The sequence below is a fragment of the Pinus tabuliformis genome, chromosome 1_1 (genome assembly GCF_031772625.1).
Source record: "Pinus tabuliformis cultivar Carrire ecotype Pingquan chromosome 1_1, CPIR1, whole genome shotgun sequence".
Classification (NCBI taxonomy): Eukaryota; Viridiplantae; Streptophyta; class Pinopsida; order Pinales; family Pinaceae; genus Pinus; species Pinus tabuliformis.
Genome location: NC_142297.1, coordinates 574,075,317 through 574,093,020, shown reverse-complemented (window position 1 = coordinate 574,093,020; position 17,704 = coordinate 574,075,317). Strand labels below are relative to the sequence as shown.

General features: G+C 39.1%; 1 pseudogene; it reads left to right on the top strand.

Moving 5' to 3' along the window:
* Positions 1–3,835: 3,835 nt before the first annotated feature.
* On the top strand, positions 3,836–5,097 carry LOC149214496 (cytochrome P450 71AU50 pseudogene; annotated as a pseudogene).
* Positions 5,098–17,704: the final 12,607 nt, after the last annotated feature.

The following is a 17,704-nucleotide window of genomic DNA, read 5'->3' as shown; positions in this document are numbered from 1 at the left end:
CTTTAAGGTCCCCTTATGGAGCTCCGGTGTTGTTCCAGCAAAAGAAGGATTCGAATGAGCTATGGATGTGCTGTAATTACCGTGCATTGAACAAGCAGACGGTAAGGAACAGGTATCCTTTGCCATTAGCTACTGATTTCTTTGACAAGCTTGCGAAAGCCTGAGTGTTTTCCAAGCTAGACTTGAGGCATGGGTATTATCAGGTGCAGATAGCTGAAGGAGATGAGAAGAAGATCGCGATAGTAACAAGGTATGGTAGCTTTGAGTTCCTTGTTATGCCATTTGGGTTGTGCAATGCTCCTGCTACGCTTTTCACTTTGATGAATGATTTCCTACGACCATACTTGGATTCGTTCGTAGTAGTGTACCTGGACGATATAGTGTTGTACAGTGACAACAAGGAGGATCACGAGAAGCACTTGGTGATGGTGTTCGAGGCACTGAGGGCAAATCAGTTGTTCTTGAAGAAGTCTAAGTGTGTGTTCGCTTAGACTGAGATTCTGTTCCTTGGGCATATTCTTGGTCAAGGGTCCATACGAATGGAGCCAAGCAGAGTGAAGGCGATCGAGGATTGGGTTGAACCAAAGAATGTCCATGAGATGAGGGTGTTCTTGGGCATGACCAGCTACCAACGGAAGTTTGTAGAGGGGTACTCAAAGGTAACATCGGCACTGACAGACCTATTGAAGAAAGACAAGAGGTGGCATTGGACGGATAAATGTCAGAAGGCATTTGATGACTTGAAGAAGAGGATGGTTACAACACCGATACTGAAGTTGCCTGACTTCGAGAGACCATTTGAGGTACACACTGATGCTTCGGATTTTTCCATAGGAGGGGTTCTTATGTAGGATGGGCATATGGTGGCATATGAGAGTCGTAAGTTGCAGGATAGAGAACGAAGGTATCCGGTTCATGAGAAGGAGATGACTACAATAATTCAATGTCTTCATGTGTGGAGGCATTACCTGATTGGGAAGCCATTTGTTGTCAAGACTGAAAACGTTGCAGCAAGTTATTTTGCATCACAACCGAAGCTTTCTGTGAAGCAAGCTCGTTGGTAGGACTTCTTGGCAGAATTCAACATGACTATTGAGTATAGACCCGAAAGGCACAATGCAGTAGCAAATGCCCTTAGTAGGAAGGGACAACTTGCAGCATTGGAAGGAGAAGACCAGGCAACAAGGAGTAGGAGTCGAATTCAGATGTCAGAAGAGATGCAGAATAAGATCAAGGAAAGTGTTGAAATCGATACTTTGGCGCAGAATATAGTGAAGCAGATAAAGGAGGGGAAGACATGAAAGTTCTTTCTACGGGACGGGTTTTTGTTCTTTAGAAACTAACTCTATGTTCCAAATTCATTTGGACTCAGGAGGCACCTTTTGAACGAGTGCCACGACTCACCATGGGCTGGCCACCTAGGGCAGCATCGTTCTTTGGCATTGTTGGAGAGAGGATTCTTTTGGCAGAAGATGTGAGAGGATGTGGAGGAGTATGTACATACGTGCATCATTTGTCAGTAGGACAAATCGGATACTCAGAGACAAGGAGGACTTTTGCAGCCTTTACCAATTCCTGAGAGGCCATGGATGAGTGTCTCGATGGACTTTATCACTCAGTTACCATAGGTTCAGGGGTATAATGGGATCATGGTCGTGGTTGATCGTTTTTCCAAATATGCCATCTTTGTTCCAACAAAGATGCCTTGTGGAGCCGAGCAGACTATGGAGTTGTCCTTTAAGAACATAGTGAAGTATTGGGGGATGCCATTGAGCATTGTGTCGGATAGAGATCCACATTTTATAGGTAGATTTTGGACCACATTGTTCAAGTTATTCGGGACAGAGATGTTGATGAGTTCGAGTTACCATCCGCAGACAGATGGACACACCGAGAGGATCAACGCATTGCTGGAGGATTTCTTGAGACATTATGTGACGATTGATTAAAAGAATTGGCCTGAACTCTTGGATATTGCTCAGTTCAGTTACAATATTCAAAATAGTTCTGCGACGGGGTATAGTCCATTTGAATTGGTGAATGGGCAAATGCTGGTTGCACCGCATACCGTAGTGACAAGAGGTTTTTCGAGGAGTCCTCATGCGAAGAAGTTCATGAAGGCTTGGGATGAGACCTTGGAGTTGGCACGGTTGCGCTTGCACGAAGCTGCAAGGAGAATGAAGAAATGGGCTGATTGAGGAAGACAGGATGTGCACTTCAGTGTGGGAGATATGGTGTTTCTCAGGATTACCGGGGAGCAGTTTTAGCCAGCCAAGGGGATTGTGAGCAAACTGACATGGAAGTATGAGGGACCATTCCGAGTGAAGAAGAGAGTGGGGGAAGTTTCTTATGAGCTGGAGCTTCCGCACCATATGAACATGAAGCATCCAGGTTTTCACATGAGTCAGTTGAAGAGATGCAGACTTGATGTTGATCATCCAGAGAGAGTTGAACCGACGAGAGGACCAGCCGGGATTGTGGACAAGCCAAGACTGGAGTTGGATAAGATCTTGAGCTACAAAACTACAGGGATTGGTTGCCACATGAAATGGGAGTATCTTGTCAGATGGAAGAATGCACCGGAGGAGGAGAGCTGGGAATCAGAGGACTCACTTTGGAGATGGAAGAAGAAGATTGCGAAGTATGAACGGAAGATACTGAGGCAGTCGGGATTGTCGAGGGCAACAATGATTTCGAGTGGGGGAGGATGTAACGCCCTGCGGTTGATAGGCAACTGGGCGCGCGCTCCACCTGCTCCGCGAATTGACTAAGGCATGAAATAAGAACAACGAGTGACCAAAGGCGTGGCATGTTATTATGTGTGGAGGAATTGGCGTTCAGAGGTTTATAGGATGAGTTGGGGGAGCTCATCCACGAGCCAACCAAGAGGTGTAAGGCAAACAAGAGATGGATTGGGGGGCGGTCTCGCGCCATGGGCAGGCCGACCTAAAAAAGACACGCATTGTTTGATGAACGCGCATGGTTGGAGGTTTAGTTTGAGTGTCATCCAGGGCGTAGCGCTACATGAAGGTAGCATATATATGCATGGAGGAGTTTGGCATTTCAACATCGAACATCGCTCTTTGGTCTTCAACATAATGGTGCGAGTAAGGGATAACCGCAGCAAAAAGGCGTAGGTCATGCGCCCGGTTGCTGGGAACGGTACTAGAACTTGGCACGAAGGTTGAAGGCGTGGGTGGTGGGTGTGTGAGGGTGCCTGCCCACGGAAGGGTGTTGGAAAGTTTTGGGTTGTGTCAGGCATGGGTCGTGCACGGGCGCGCCCACCAATTCGGGCAAAGAAAACTTGTGTTGTGTTGTATTTTGGTTAAGTCGTGGTGAGACCACCGTGTGCTCTTACACGGGTGGACGCCCAACTTGGGTGTAAACGCCGGTCGAGCCAAGCTCCCAGTCACTTGTAGAAATTCTTCATATATAATAAAAGAATTCTCTTTGCATATGATTTGTTTATGTTATTGTTCTAAGATGTTCTTATATTAATGGTTTCCGCACATTAATATGATAATTCATGTTTAATGATGAATGTTAAGGTGTAGTTCGCAAAGTAAGTTAACAATGAAAGATGTTGGTTACTTAGGCGGTGCCGCACTCGGCCAATTTAATGAAAAAAGAATTGGGGGCATGACAAGACCAAAGGGGGGGAGCTGTAACAATGGTGACTTAGTTCGGATATGCGTGCCCACTTCCTGACTACGTTGAGTTTTGTCTATGACTCACAACGGCACTGGTTGCTTTGGTGGTGGCATGGAGTTTCTTCGTCAGGGTAAGAAACAGGAAGCTGCCACCTAGGCCTTTCCCGCTGCCCATCATAGGAAATATGCTTTATATACTGGGAGGCCTTCCACACCAGGCACTGGCAATACTATCTCTGAAATTCGTTCCCCTCATGTCTCTCTACTTCGGCTCCACACTCGTCTTAGTCATCTCTTCTCCTAAGATGGCAAGGGAGTTTATGAAGACTCATGATCTACTTTTTGCCAGCAGACCTCCATCAATTGTAGGTAATTACGGCTCCACACTCGTCTTAGTCATCTCTTCTCCTGAGATGGCAAGGGAGTTTATGAAGACTCATGATCTACTTTTTGCCAGCAGACCTCCATCAATTGCAGGTAATTACTTATTGCATAATTATTCAGACGTTGACTTTGCTCCACTAGAGGCAAATGCGTAAGGTCTGTGTTTTACAAATGCTAAGCTCCAAAAGATTGGATTATTTTCGCTTTATAAGAGAAGAGGAAGTCTCTGTTGTGATTCGCTCTGTTATTATCAATTCAGACCATCCCGTAAACATTGGCCAAACTGTGTGGACCCTTACCAACGATATAATTTGCAGAATGACTTTAGGTAGAAAGTATTCTGACCACGACTTCATTAGCAATAGAGGAGTCAAGGGAATAATCAAGGAAACCATTCTGCTGCTGGGTGATTTTAATATCGGAGATTACATACCGTACTTGGCCTGGATGGATTTGCAAGGCCTCAACCGCCGCCTCAAAAGCATCCACAGCACTCAAGACAAGTTTCTAGATAAAATAATAGAAGAACACATTGCGCATAATGACTCCAATGTCCCGCGAGATCTGGTAGATGTTTTACTTGCAGCCTCTGCAGATAAAGATATGGAGTTACAAATTACAGAGACAATATAAAGGCCGTGCTCTATGTATGTAAAATATTATTAAATCTACACTGCAATTTTTTTTAATAATAAATGTTTCTAAAAACCTCTTAGGCATCCATAATTTTAAATCTGAAAACCTAGTCCAATAATACGATGCTATATTGATATCATGATGATGGTGACAGGATATGTTGGCCGCTGGCACGGACACATCATCTGCAGGGATAGAGTGGGCAATGTCCGAATTGTTGAGGAACCTACTAGTGCTCAAAAAGCTTCAAGACGAGCTGCAACGTGTTGTTGGATTGGAGCGCATGGTGCGTGAATCTGATCTTCCTAGCCTCCCTTATTTACGAGCTGTGGTGGGAGAAACTCTTAGACTCCACCCACCAGGGCCGCTTGCCATTCCCCACAATTCTATAGATGCCTGCAAAGTGCTAGGCTATGAAATCCCCTAAAACACCCAAGTTTTCATGAACATTTGGGCAATCGGAAGGAACCCAAAGTCATCGGAGGATCCGGAGCGGTTCGTTCCGGAGAGATTCATGCACGGTGACTATCTGGATGAAAGAATCAAGAACTTTGAGTGGATACCATTCAGAGAAGGAAGGAGACAATGCCCGGGAGAGCTGTCGGGAACACTTCTTGTTGAATTTGCAGTGGCGCGGCTAGTGCACTGCTTCAACTGGAGGTTTCTGGATGAGATTATTGAGGAGGAATTGGGTATGTCTGAAAAGTTCACTGGAATCACGTACCCAGGGCACATGAACTCGTGGTTGTTCCAACTTCTCGCCTTGCATTGGTACTTTAATAAAAGCATAGCTCATAGAGCTGTCAAAAATAAAATAGTTTCTAGTAAATTTTCAGTTGGTCGATTTTCCTGCTTGCTCCAGAATTACCACTCTTACGTTTTTATTGAGAAATTTTTGCCACGGATTTTAAAGCATGAAATGTAGGTATTTGACAAAATATATATGTATATATATATATATATATATATATATATATCTATATATATATATATAGATATATATATATATATATATATATATATATATATATATATATATATATATATATAGATATATATATATATATCTATATATATATATATATATATATATATATATATATATATATATATATATATATATATATATATATATATATACATATGACACACTTCGTCAGATACCTACTTTTTATTCTTCCACGAATGAAAGCATGAAAAGTTCAGTGAGAGAACTTACGTAAGTTTGTAAATATTGGTTTACTACTTTGAAAAGACATTCTTTTACTTTGTGGGTCATGGGAAAGACCAAAATAATATTTGATATAGAGATGTATTTTTATTTACTAATTTCGTAGATGACCATGAAATCATAAATGGGAAACAATGCTAAAGAGGCTCACATTTAGGTAGTTGAATAATTATGAACAAGGTTGTTACACGTGGAAGAGGAAATGGGAAACAATGATAAAAGGCTCACACTTAGGTAGTTGAATAATTATGAACAAGGTTGTTACCTGCAGAAGTTTTTTTTAAGAAATAAAACTTTCAAAAAGAAAGTCAAGGGTAATGATGAACCTAAGGTAAGGTAAGAAGAGAGAAGACTATGGAATTATGAAAGATTATTGTTATTAAAGGATTCCAGAACTGGTTGTCGGGTGAAGTCCATTTGAAGCTTGAATGCTTAGATTATGGAATTTTAACCAATCCTCATTTGGGTCAGATGATCATTGAAAGATCAGCTTAAACTAATCACTATTCTAGAACTAATTTAGGTGTGAAGAAGGAGGGAGAAACCGTGATAAGATTGATCTACTTGGACTTGGTTGGGAGGAGCGTTACATTCCCAATGGTTTTGTGGGTTAACAAATAACCAAACACGAACAAAGAAAACAAATAAGTGCTATTTAATTTCACTTTTTGTATTGACTACTGAACAGGATTGTAGTTAATTAATGAGCATTTGTGATAGTTTTTGGTAAAGGGCGGGAGACTGTTTGTTTTTCTTTCCTTAAAAAAGGAGAACACAATGATTGTGATTGCCCTTACATAACATTGGCAGTAATGAACGCAAAGGGTTCTTTTCTTTATTTTCTTTTTAGCAAAGGCCTAGGGTTATTCCCCAAGCCAAGTCAACTGAGTCAACAACCTGGGTACAACCCGTATTTACTCAAAAATTAAACAAGAATAAGTTATAATCTGTGAAATTTAAAACAAAATTGTGTGCTCATAAGTAACTGTAGATGACTGTGAATCTTGTAGAAGATTAGTATCAAACTAACTGAATAGAAATCCATGTGCTCTATTAAAATTGTACTATAATATCTACATCATGGTTATTTTGCATAATACTATAACTTGTAGACTAAACAATCATGAAGATATAAATCCCGAAGTAACATATGCTTCTTTAGTAATTAAACTCTACCTACTACGATGTGTCTTCAAAAGAAAACTTTGAACGAATAATTAAATTTCATAACAAAAAAGAAATCTTTTGATACAATGATAACTAGGAAAGGAAATTCAGTAAACTGTAAATATTTGGAGCTCTAACAATTCCAACTCATACCCATTTTGTTATAATAGGGAAAATAATGGCAAGCACAAACAGTGAGTTGTACAGAGGTACTGCCGCTAACAATGACAAAGTCAAAAGGAAGCATTGTTTATCTATATACATATATCTGAGGTGTACATAGTTACTCTCACTAATGATGATAGAATCAAAAGGAAATATATATACATACATACATATATATCTATATATATATATATATATATATATATATATATATATATATATATATATATATATATATATATATATATATATATATATTTCAACAAATGTTCTTAAATCTATGGTCTCGTATAAAACAATTATAACAAAAAGTATAACCAAATTTCTTAGTACAAAAACCCGAGCTAGGCTATTCAGTTTTCCTTTCCCTTTTGTAACCTAAAAACTTCAACAAAACGCTAAGGTTACAATTACCCTTAATGTCACAGTATCACATTAACTCAAAACAAATACAAGGTCAACTTCCCGAATGGGAGTCGAGACCTGTGCTTGTGAACCCTAGGTTTCCAACACCATTGTAAATCTCAAAGGAAACTAATTGTATTTTAGAGAAGACAAGAACCCATCACCCCGAGAGCGGCCTGGAAACCCTTTGCGGGGTAAAGGGTCTCATTGCACCTGTAAAAGAAAAAAAGAAAGCAGACTGTCAAAGAGAGAATCTAGAGCTAAGAGCATAGGTCGAAGATGAACCTTGGAAATGTAACATCAAATCAATATCATAAGGTCCACACCCAGAGAATCTCAAAATTAGAATAATCACCTCTGTATAGGAAAATCCCTTGGGAAAAATAATGAAAAAAAATATAAATATGTTTACCTAAGAAACCATCGACTACTATTCATATCCTCGACTTGTCAATTTACAAAGGTTAGAATCTTGTGAATCAAATACCCAAAAAAAAGAGCAAAGAATGAAAACCATGTTAACGAAGAACTGAAGAAAATTTTCCTACCTTTCTAGATGCATTGGGCTGCAAGTGAGTAAAGGATCCAAGCCCCCATAAGGCTAGTAAAACTCTGGTCCATTCCAAAAAAAATTGGCAGTGACAGACGAGCAAATTAACAAGAAAACAACACAATGTTTTTTTTTACAAGAGACACCTCTGGCCTGCAAAGAAAAGATAGACAATAAGCCCATACCTGGTAGGAGGTGTAGAACCATCGAGATTTTTTTTGTCATCGGTGGAATTTCTCAAAGATTGCAGAGTGGGATGTGCAGGAGGCTAGAGGAGGAATGAGCACCAGAACGTCTAGAAGGGGTAGGTAGTTACCCTATAACTACTATCTTATTATCCCACCGTCCAATCAACCCTAACAATCCTTAGCCATGGATCTCATCCCACTTCCCTAGGTGAGGATCAAGCCACCAGGTGGTGTAGATCCATTCAGTCTCTCGAAAGTTCGCATCAATTGACATTCGATAACCAAATTTTAATGGCTAGAGCAGACTATAAGGTGGATAAACTTATTTAATAAAAAATATCATAGTCAACCCGAATCATAAACCCTTCTTAATTAATCCAATGGGTGGGCATAATATTAAATGTTTTACACAATCCTCAACGTGTACCAAGTATAATAGCTCATATTATGACATAAAAGGATAGAACAATAATAATAATTATCAACTATGAAGAGAACATGAACCAACCATCTATAAAGTGTATGGTACTGCATTCATATTATACCATAAATAAATAAAAATGTTTGGTAGTGTGTTAAAGTATGGGGTGTGTTACATAAGAAAAATGGGGCCTATTATATTTTAAGAAGGTAAGTGATTAACTATGATTTTTTAATATTTTATTTCTATGGTAAAAAGGAAAGGAAAAAAGCACTCCAAGATCATTATAGTTTTGTTGACTTAACAAGTTATGAAAGTTGGAGGTGTGGAAAATGAGAATGGATATGAGTAAGAGTTGGGAAATATAATAGAAAATGTTTTTCATCTTCAACCTTCTTAGAATCGCAAAGGTGTCCCAAACTATTTTGGGAGTAGACCAATGTCCAATTTCGCGCCAGAATCAACCAAGCAGTTGTGGACATTGTAGTTAAAAAATTTAAACAAGAGTAGGAATGGAGGGAAACCTGAGTTTTCTTCTTCCATTCAAAGTGTGTTGAGCACAGTGGATAGTGATCTAGGAGGTGTGTTTTCTCCCTTGCTAGTGGAGGTTGCGTTGTCTATTGTTGTCTGTCCCATTGCATGCAGTAAGATATCTCGCTGACTCTAGAACTTAGCTAACTCAAACAAACTGATGTTCGCTCGAGTTTTCTTCATGTCTTCAACAATGTTGTAGTCCAAAGTGGTAGACTTAATGAGGTGTCTGAGGTGGAACGGATGTCTGTGTTGTTCGGCGGGGTGTTTTGCAACTTGCTTCTCATGGATGTAGTCTTATCCGCCGCAGTCTTCCTGGACTTTCTTTATGTTTTTTTCCTTGGGGTGGCTGGTGGATCGACCTTCTTTATGAGAAGTCTCACCTTCTCTTGCATTTCCCCAAGTGTAGGGGGAGCCCCTTTAGTCCTCAGATTGTAACGATCATTTTTCTTTTGGGGCTGCTTCTCAGTGTTCGTCTTTGACATTACTTGTGAGCACTGATATGCATTCACCACATGCCCATAACTTGATGTTTCATCAAATGCAGCCTCTTCGTCATCATTAGTGTCTTCCGACTACTCTTGCATATTTCTTTCCGCATCAAGTGTATGACTGCAGACAAAGCTAATGACTCACTTCCAATATGAACAAGAGTTCTCGGGGTGATGTTTTTCGTGGAAGGAACATAACTTAGGATCTGCGCACTGTTACAATTGGAACACAGGCTTTTGCACAGTTTTTGAAGCGAACTGGTTGTTGCTTGATGAGCTAGTTGATGAACTGTTTGCCTGTCTCTACTAGGCAGATGAATGCTTGCAAATGTGTCTCTTTTCCATTGCTTGAGCTTGGACACTTCCGTGGTCAAGTTCTTGACAAGGCGAGTGAGGGTCTTAATATCGATTGCTTCCTTGTCTCTACCCTTGCTCATCATTTCTTGGGGCTTCCTTCTTGCATCCTTGGAGTCCTTCATTGATTCGTCATCCTTGATGACTCCGATTGCACACAAGTATTTTTCAACATCAATAGCCTCTTCGCAATTTTCCAGTAGTGTTGGTTTCACGGCTCGCTTGACGAACTGTGTGATGCTGGTTGGCAGTGCGGACGTGTAATAGTCAACAGTGATGGAGTCATGAGGTTTAGTGTTTGCTGCAAACTTGTTCAAAATACGTGTAAACCTCTGATTGAAATCTTTCACTTTCTCTTTTCCCTCCATCTTAAGGCTTCCCAATTCTTTGAGTAGCATGGTTGGGGTCTTGTCATCAGCAAATGTTTCAAGGAACATACATTTGAAAGCACCCCAGTTCTGTATCGAGTTGGGTGAAAGATTGTGATACCAGGCAGTCGCACGGCCGTCCAAGGTACATGGGAATAATCTACATGCTACATTGTCATAACGTACCTCAAGGGTCTTCAGTTGTAGGTAGAAGTTGTCTAAGTGGTCTTATGCCTTCACTATGCTGTCAGGGTTGAAATTGATGTTAATTCTCTCCACTCACTTCACCATCTATGGAACAGCCGGGAGAGCCAATGGTCCCTGAGTCATCCATTCAATATTTGGGTCAGTCATCTCTTCTTCTTCTTCGTCCTCTTCCTCTCCTTCAGAGTCTGATGGTTCCGGCTCTGAGTCGGTTGGTTCGTCTCCACCTCCACCTCCTCTGCTGCCTTCCACTCCGCCTCCTATACTAGAGTCTGATCCCAAGATCACAAGAGTGTCTTGTTCACCTTGTCGGAAGACCAATGGTTCCTCTCCGTATTCAATAGCTTCTCCCAGTTCTTCAAGTGTGGTATGGACTTATTCTTCCACCGATGATACAACAACTCTAGTGAGAGTGGCTTTTGACTTCTTTGATGCGTATGGAAGATGTTGTATGCATGGGATCAGTCCGACTGATTTTGTGAACTTGCGAGTGATGGGACGGATGGAGCAAAGGTGTTGATATGGAATCTCGTGTTCAATTATAGGAGGTGAGAAGTAACCAACTGCAGAGTCATGTGTAGGTGAGAGGTCAATTGAACAACAACTGAACAACAATTGAACAACAACTGAACAACAATTGAACAGTGACTAAACAACAATTGAATAGCAACTAAACAACAATTGAACAGTAGCCGATCCCGCGTTGACTTTCCCTTTAGAAGACAAGCGCTTCACTCTATGTCGTTGATCTCCTCTCTCAAGATCTAACGGTCAGCAGTGACATGGCAAATCGCAATTTCTCCCAGCCAAGGTTCATTCACTCATGAATGATGTGATGTGATATAATCCAACGATTGACAGTGATATCACACAAGGAAATTGTGTAATGCTTACCCGCCTCACGGAGCCGATATGGTTTATAAACCTTGATCTATAAAAATTCGGGTCCGGGTTTAGACTTAAACTCTGATCACTTTAAAACCCGATATCCATTGGATAACAAAATCCATCAAATATTACGGCCTGCGAGACTTCAACTAACACATAGGTTAAACACAAGCCTAACCCTGTTGTTGACTATGACGTAAGCAGTTGAACTTTAGATCGATGGTTAGGATGGAGTATGAGCCTTCAACCACAATCAACCTTTTTGTGCTCTTCTACCCCCGTTATTAATATTAATGACTGTGATTAACCCATAAACACTGAGATTATAATTAAAACACGAAAAACATAGAAAATACTCGGATGCACTTCAGAACGCGGATTCACAAAAGTAAATGAGAGTCTTCACCAGAATTAACACACAGATGCACACTAAATCAAATTCCTTCAATATAATAATAGTTACAGAGTCTTGGCCCTCTCGGCCCAATTACAACAAATTAACAGATCTTTGTTTCAATCTCAAAACCCTCTCTATCACTCAACTCTCGCCTCTCACTCAAATCTCAATTATCTCAGCTAATCCCTCTTCATTACATTTTCTTCTTTTATGAATCAAATCCTATTCTAACTGTACGAACAACTTGATCTCTATTTTTAATCAATCTAACAATCAAATCTCTATTTTCAAGCTCTATTACACACCTATGCTAACAACTTATCCCTTAATCTAAAATAAGACAATTTCCTAACTATTACAATAATGAAGTACAAATCATTTTCGAGAGATCCAACCCTCTCGACTAAAACTGACTTTTGACCACTCAAGTCAATGAAATTCAACTCATTTAGCCACAACATGTGAACAAACCATCACATTGTTGGCTAAGTCTAGATGCTCCTGCATCAGACTCTCGGGGAAGAAAAGAATCATCCCTCAGACTTTCAGGGTTTACTCCATACTTCTACAACTCTGTTGTTGTCAACCAACTAGCATCCTCCACAGACTGTCCTTTCCATTTGACTAGATATTGATAATAAATCTGTCCTCTAGTTCTTTTGGATACTCTTTTCTCCAAAATAGCTTCCACCTCTCTCTTAATTGTATTTGGCATTTGTTCTTCCCAGTTCAAAGTTTGAACTTCATCTTCTGTAGTTTCCTCCTGTAGCTCTGTCTCTCTCTCTTTGTATGGATAAAAATCTACAACATTGAATATAGGTGATATTCCATCCCTTCTGACAATTCAATTTCATAAGCATTAGTTGAAAACTTTCTTACAATTCTACATGGTCCTATCTTTTTCATTTTTAGTTTATTGTAAGTCTTAGCAGGAAATCTTTCTTTTCTCAAATACACCATCACTGGGTCTCCCACTTGGAATTCTTTCTCTCTTCTTTTCATATCTACTCTCTATTTGTATTTGCCACTGCTTTCCTACAATCTGCCTTTGACATCTTCTTGTAGTCTCTACATCTGCTCTGCAAACTCTTTAGCTTTTGCACTTCTTGTCTCCTATTTACCCAAATTTCTGAGCTCATACACACCTCTTGGATTCATCCCAAAAACAATCTGAAATGGACTCATTCCAGTACTTCAGTTTGGAGTGTCATTATAAGAAAAATCATCCTGAGCTAGTGTTAAATCCCACTACTTAGGATTTTGATACACTAAACTTCTCAATATGTTTCCCAAGCTTCTGTTTACTACTTCGGTCTATCCATCTGTTTGAAGATGGTATTTTGAACTGAAACTGAGGTTAGCTCCTAGTTTCTTCCAAAGAGTTCTCCAGAAATGACCTACAAACTTTGTATCTCTATCAGACACAATACTTATAGGAAATCCATGTAATCTTACAATTTCTGAAGAAAATAGATTAGCAATATGTGTTGCATCACTAGTCTTTTTACATGCAATGAAATGTGCCATCTTGGAAAATCTATCTACCACAACATAATCAGAATCATTCCCCCTTTGAGTTTTAGGTAACCCCAAAACAAAATCCATGCTAACTGCATCCCATGGTCGGTCTGGTATCGGTAATGGCTGGTGAAATCCTGTATTATGGCTTCTCCCTTTAGCATGTTGACATTTCCTGCACTTCTCAACAAATCTCTTAACATCAGTTTGCATCTTTGGCCAATAATAAAATATTTACCTGAGCAAAGGTTTTGTCTTGTCCAAAGTGACCAGATAATACTCCAATATGTTTCTCCTTTATTATGTTTTCTCTCATAGAACATTTGGGAATGCACAATTTGTTGTCTTTAAACAATAAACCTCCTTGGATAAGATAATCTAACCACTGACTCCAGTTATGAACTATTGGATTTTGTATTGCTGTATAAATATCTTTGAAATCTGCATCGTCTTTATACATTTCAACCATTTCTTCAAATCCTACAACACCAACTTTTAATTCTTGCACAATGAAATTTACCTTGCTTAAAGCATCAACGACTTTGTTCGACTTACCACTTGTGTGCTTTATCATAAAATTAAAGCCCTACAAAAAATTTACCCACTTGGCGTGTTTCTGGTTCAATTTTGGTTGATTGTTTATGAACTGTAGTGCATGATTGTCATAATACAATATAAACTCCTTTGGTAGCAAATATTGTCTCCATTTTTTTAAGGCTTGTACAATAGCATAAAATTCTTTATCATAAGAAGAATACTTATTCTTTTTGAATTTAAGTATGGGGGATTTACGCAGTGCATTATATTAGATATCATTTTTGGGATTCAACTGCGTTAAGTAAGCTTGATTGTGGGGAAAAACTCCACAGTTAAGCGCGCTTGAGCCAGAGGAGTTCTGGGATGGGTGACCTCCTAGGAAGTCCTGGTTACCGGGTGCAAGCCCCGGAAGTGATGATTGATGCTATGTGATTCGTTCTCCACATTTCACTAGTTTCAATCCCACTTCTTCACCCCTGTGAGCATCACCTGATGCAATGAGTGCTAAGTGAACTATTCAAAAATCATGAGATATTAGTCACTTTACGACTACCTCTCATGGAAATGGTCATACTTTGAATGACTTACTTAACGCAGTTGAATCCCAAAAATGATATCTAATATAATGCACTGCGTAAATCCCCCATACTTAAATTCAAAAAGAGTCAAGGGATCTCTACCTGAATGGTTCATGAGGCACAATACTTGCTAAGGTTTTGCAAATGGGGTAGCAAGCTAAGTGGGCTTGATTGTGGGGAAAAACTCCACAGTTAAGCGCGCTTGAGCCAGAGGAGTTCTGGGATGGGTGACCTCCTGGGAAGTCCTGGTTACCGGGTGCAAGCCCTGGAAGTGATGATTGATGCTATGTGATTCGTTCTCCACATTTCACTAGTTTGAATCCCACTTCTTCACCCCTGTGAGCATCACCCGATGCAATGAGTGCTAAGTGAACTATTCAAAAATCATGAGATATTAGTCACTTTACGACTACCTCTCATGGAAATGGTCATACTTTGAATGACTTACTTAACGCAGTTGAATCCCAAAAATGATATCTAATACTTATTCTTTTCTTCATTTAATTTCTCACTAAAGTACACTATTGGTCTCTATTCTTGACTCAAAACTGCTCCAATTGCAACTCCATTAGCATCAGTTTCAACTTGGAATACGTTTTCAAAATCGGGTAAAGCTAAAACTAGTTTCTCTATGATTTTCCTCTTCAGCAACTTAAAATTCCTGTCTGTTGCTTCTATCCACTTGAATGGCTAATTAGTCTCCTTGATTGTTTCAAGAATTGGTGCAAAAATCTGACTAAACCCTCTGATAAATTTCCTATAAAAACTTGCAAGACCATGAAAACTTCTTACCTCAAATATATTCCTTGGAATAGGACAGTTCCAAATTGCTTGGACTTTCTCTTGATCCATTTTCAACCCTTCTTTAGGAACTACAAAACCCAAGTAAATTAATTATTCTTTCATGAAACTACATTTCTTCAGATTTATTAGTAGTTTCTCTTTCTGCGGAGTTCTTAAAAAAAATTTAAGATGCTCTAGATGTTCTTCTTTACTTCTACTAAAAACTAGAATATCATCAAGATAAACAATAACAAACTTGCCTGCATATTCCTTCAATGCTTCATTCATCAATTTCATGAACGTGCTAGGTGCATTAGTGAGTCCAAAAGGCATCACTAACCACTCATACAACCCATTGTTTCTTTTAAATGCAGTCTTCCATTCATCTCCTTCTCTAATTCTTATTTGATGATATCCACTCTTCAGATCTACTTTAGTAAAATACTTTGACCCACTCAAACAATCCATCAAATCATCCATCCATGGCAAAGGAAATCTATACCTGATAGTGATCTTGTTTATAGCTCTAGAATCTGCACACATACACCATTCACCTCCTTTCTTTGGATTGAGTATTGTTGGTACAACACATGGACTAAGACTCTCTCTGATTAGTCCCTTATCCATCAGTTCTTGCACTTGTTTTCCAACTTCAGCATTCTCTTGAGGAGTTAATCTGTACGCTGCTTTGTTTGGCAAACTTGCTTCTGGTATTAGATCAATACGATGACTAATACTCATGATTGGTGGCAATGCATTTGGAAACTCATCAATAATAATATCAACAAAATCATTTAACAGAGTTTTGATTTCTTCAGGTAAATCATCTAAATTTGTGGAAGTTAAAATTACCTTAGGTCTCCCTATGACAGCAAAATGCATTTCTTCACCTTTCCCAATCTCTTGTTATAGCTCCTTTCCACTCGTCAGCATAACACTGTTTCCAGGTGCTCCTTTGTCAGTGTCATCCTTTAATGGCAACAGTGTATGTTTATTTCCATTCTTCTCCAGAGTATAATTATTTTTCCTCTCATCATGAATAGTTTTCTGATCAAACTGCCATGGTCTTCCCAGCAATACATGGCATACATACATTGGCATCACATCACACAATATCACATCCTTATACGTACCAATCTGCATCTCTACCTTGCATTGTTCTGTCACAATAATCTGATGTCCTTTCTGCAACCACGACACTTTGTAAGGAGTAGGGTGTATTGTTTTCACTAATCCTAGCTTGTCCACCATCTCTGTAGAAACAAGGTTATCAGTGCTTCCATTTTCAATTATCACTTTACAACATTTACCTTTGTATTTACATGCAGTTCTGAATAAATTCTTCCTCTGAGTTCGTTCTTCAATCTCTTTCTTTGCCTTAAGAAATTCCCTTTTCAACAACAATGATTCTCCTACTTCATTGGATTCTTCCTTTTCTATATTCTTAGGTGTTTCTTGCTTTTCCTTAGTCACATTCCTTTGACTTGATGTTCTGTTTTGAGAATAGTCCCATGGTACATGTCCCCATTCTCCACATGTGTAACACCGAATATTTCTTCCTCGACCTCTTCCTCTGGGTGCAAATCTTGCTCTATTAAAATCTCCCCTCTGTGGTGGTCTACTACTTGAACTTCTTGTTTCGTTCTAATGTTGTTGAAACCTTGGTTTGGTAGTTCCTCTACCTCTTACTGAAATTTTCCCTCTATTCCTCTGATTTTGTTTTCTCAACATCTTCTCTTCTGCCTTCAAACCTGCTTGATAGGCATCTTCAATGGTCTTTAGACTCAGCAAGTTGATCTCATCCTGTATGTCATATCTTAAGCCATTGATATATCTGGCTACTTTCTCCATATCATCCTCTAACAGTGTAAACTTTGAAATGGGAACTCTGGCCAAAAAACGCCAAAAAAAATAAAAAGCAGTGCTAAAAATGAAAAGTGTGTATACTGGAATGTTAGTTTTTTTTAGGGACAATTTTGAACATGTTTTAGAAATGGTAGTGAAAACAAAATTTTCGTGCAAAATATAGCTTGAAAACGAAAAAGTGATTATACTGGAACAATGATTTTTTTTAGGGTCAATCTTCAAAATTTTAAAAAATTGCTAGTAAAATGATCCAACAACATAAAAATGACTCATAACTTCTCATTAAACACCATATGGAAATCAAAAATTTTATTTCAAGTTATGATGCATACATCAGTTAGATAAACTGTCTTAAACAATTATTCAAAATCACTCATATTTTCTTGCACACC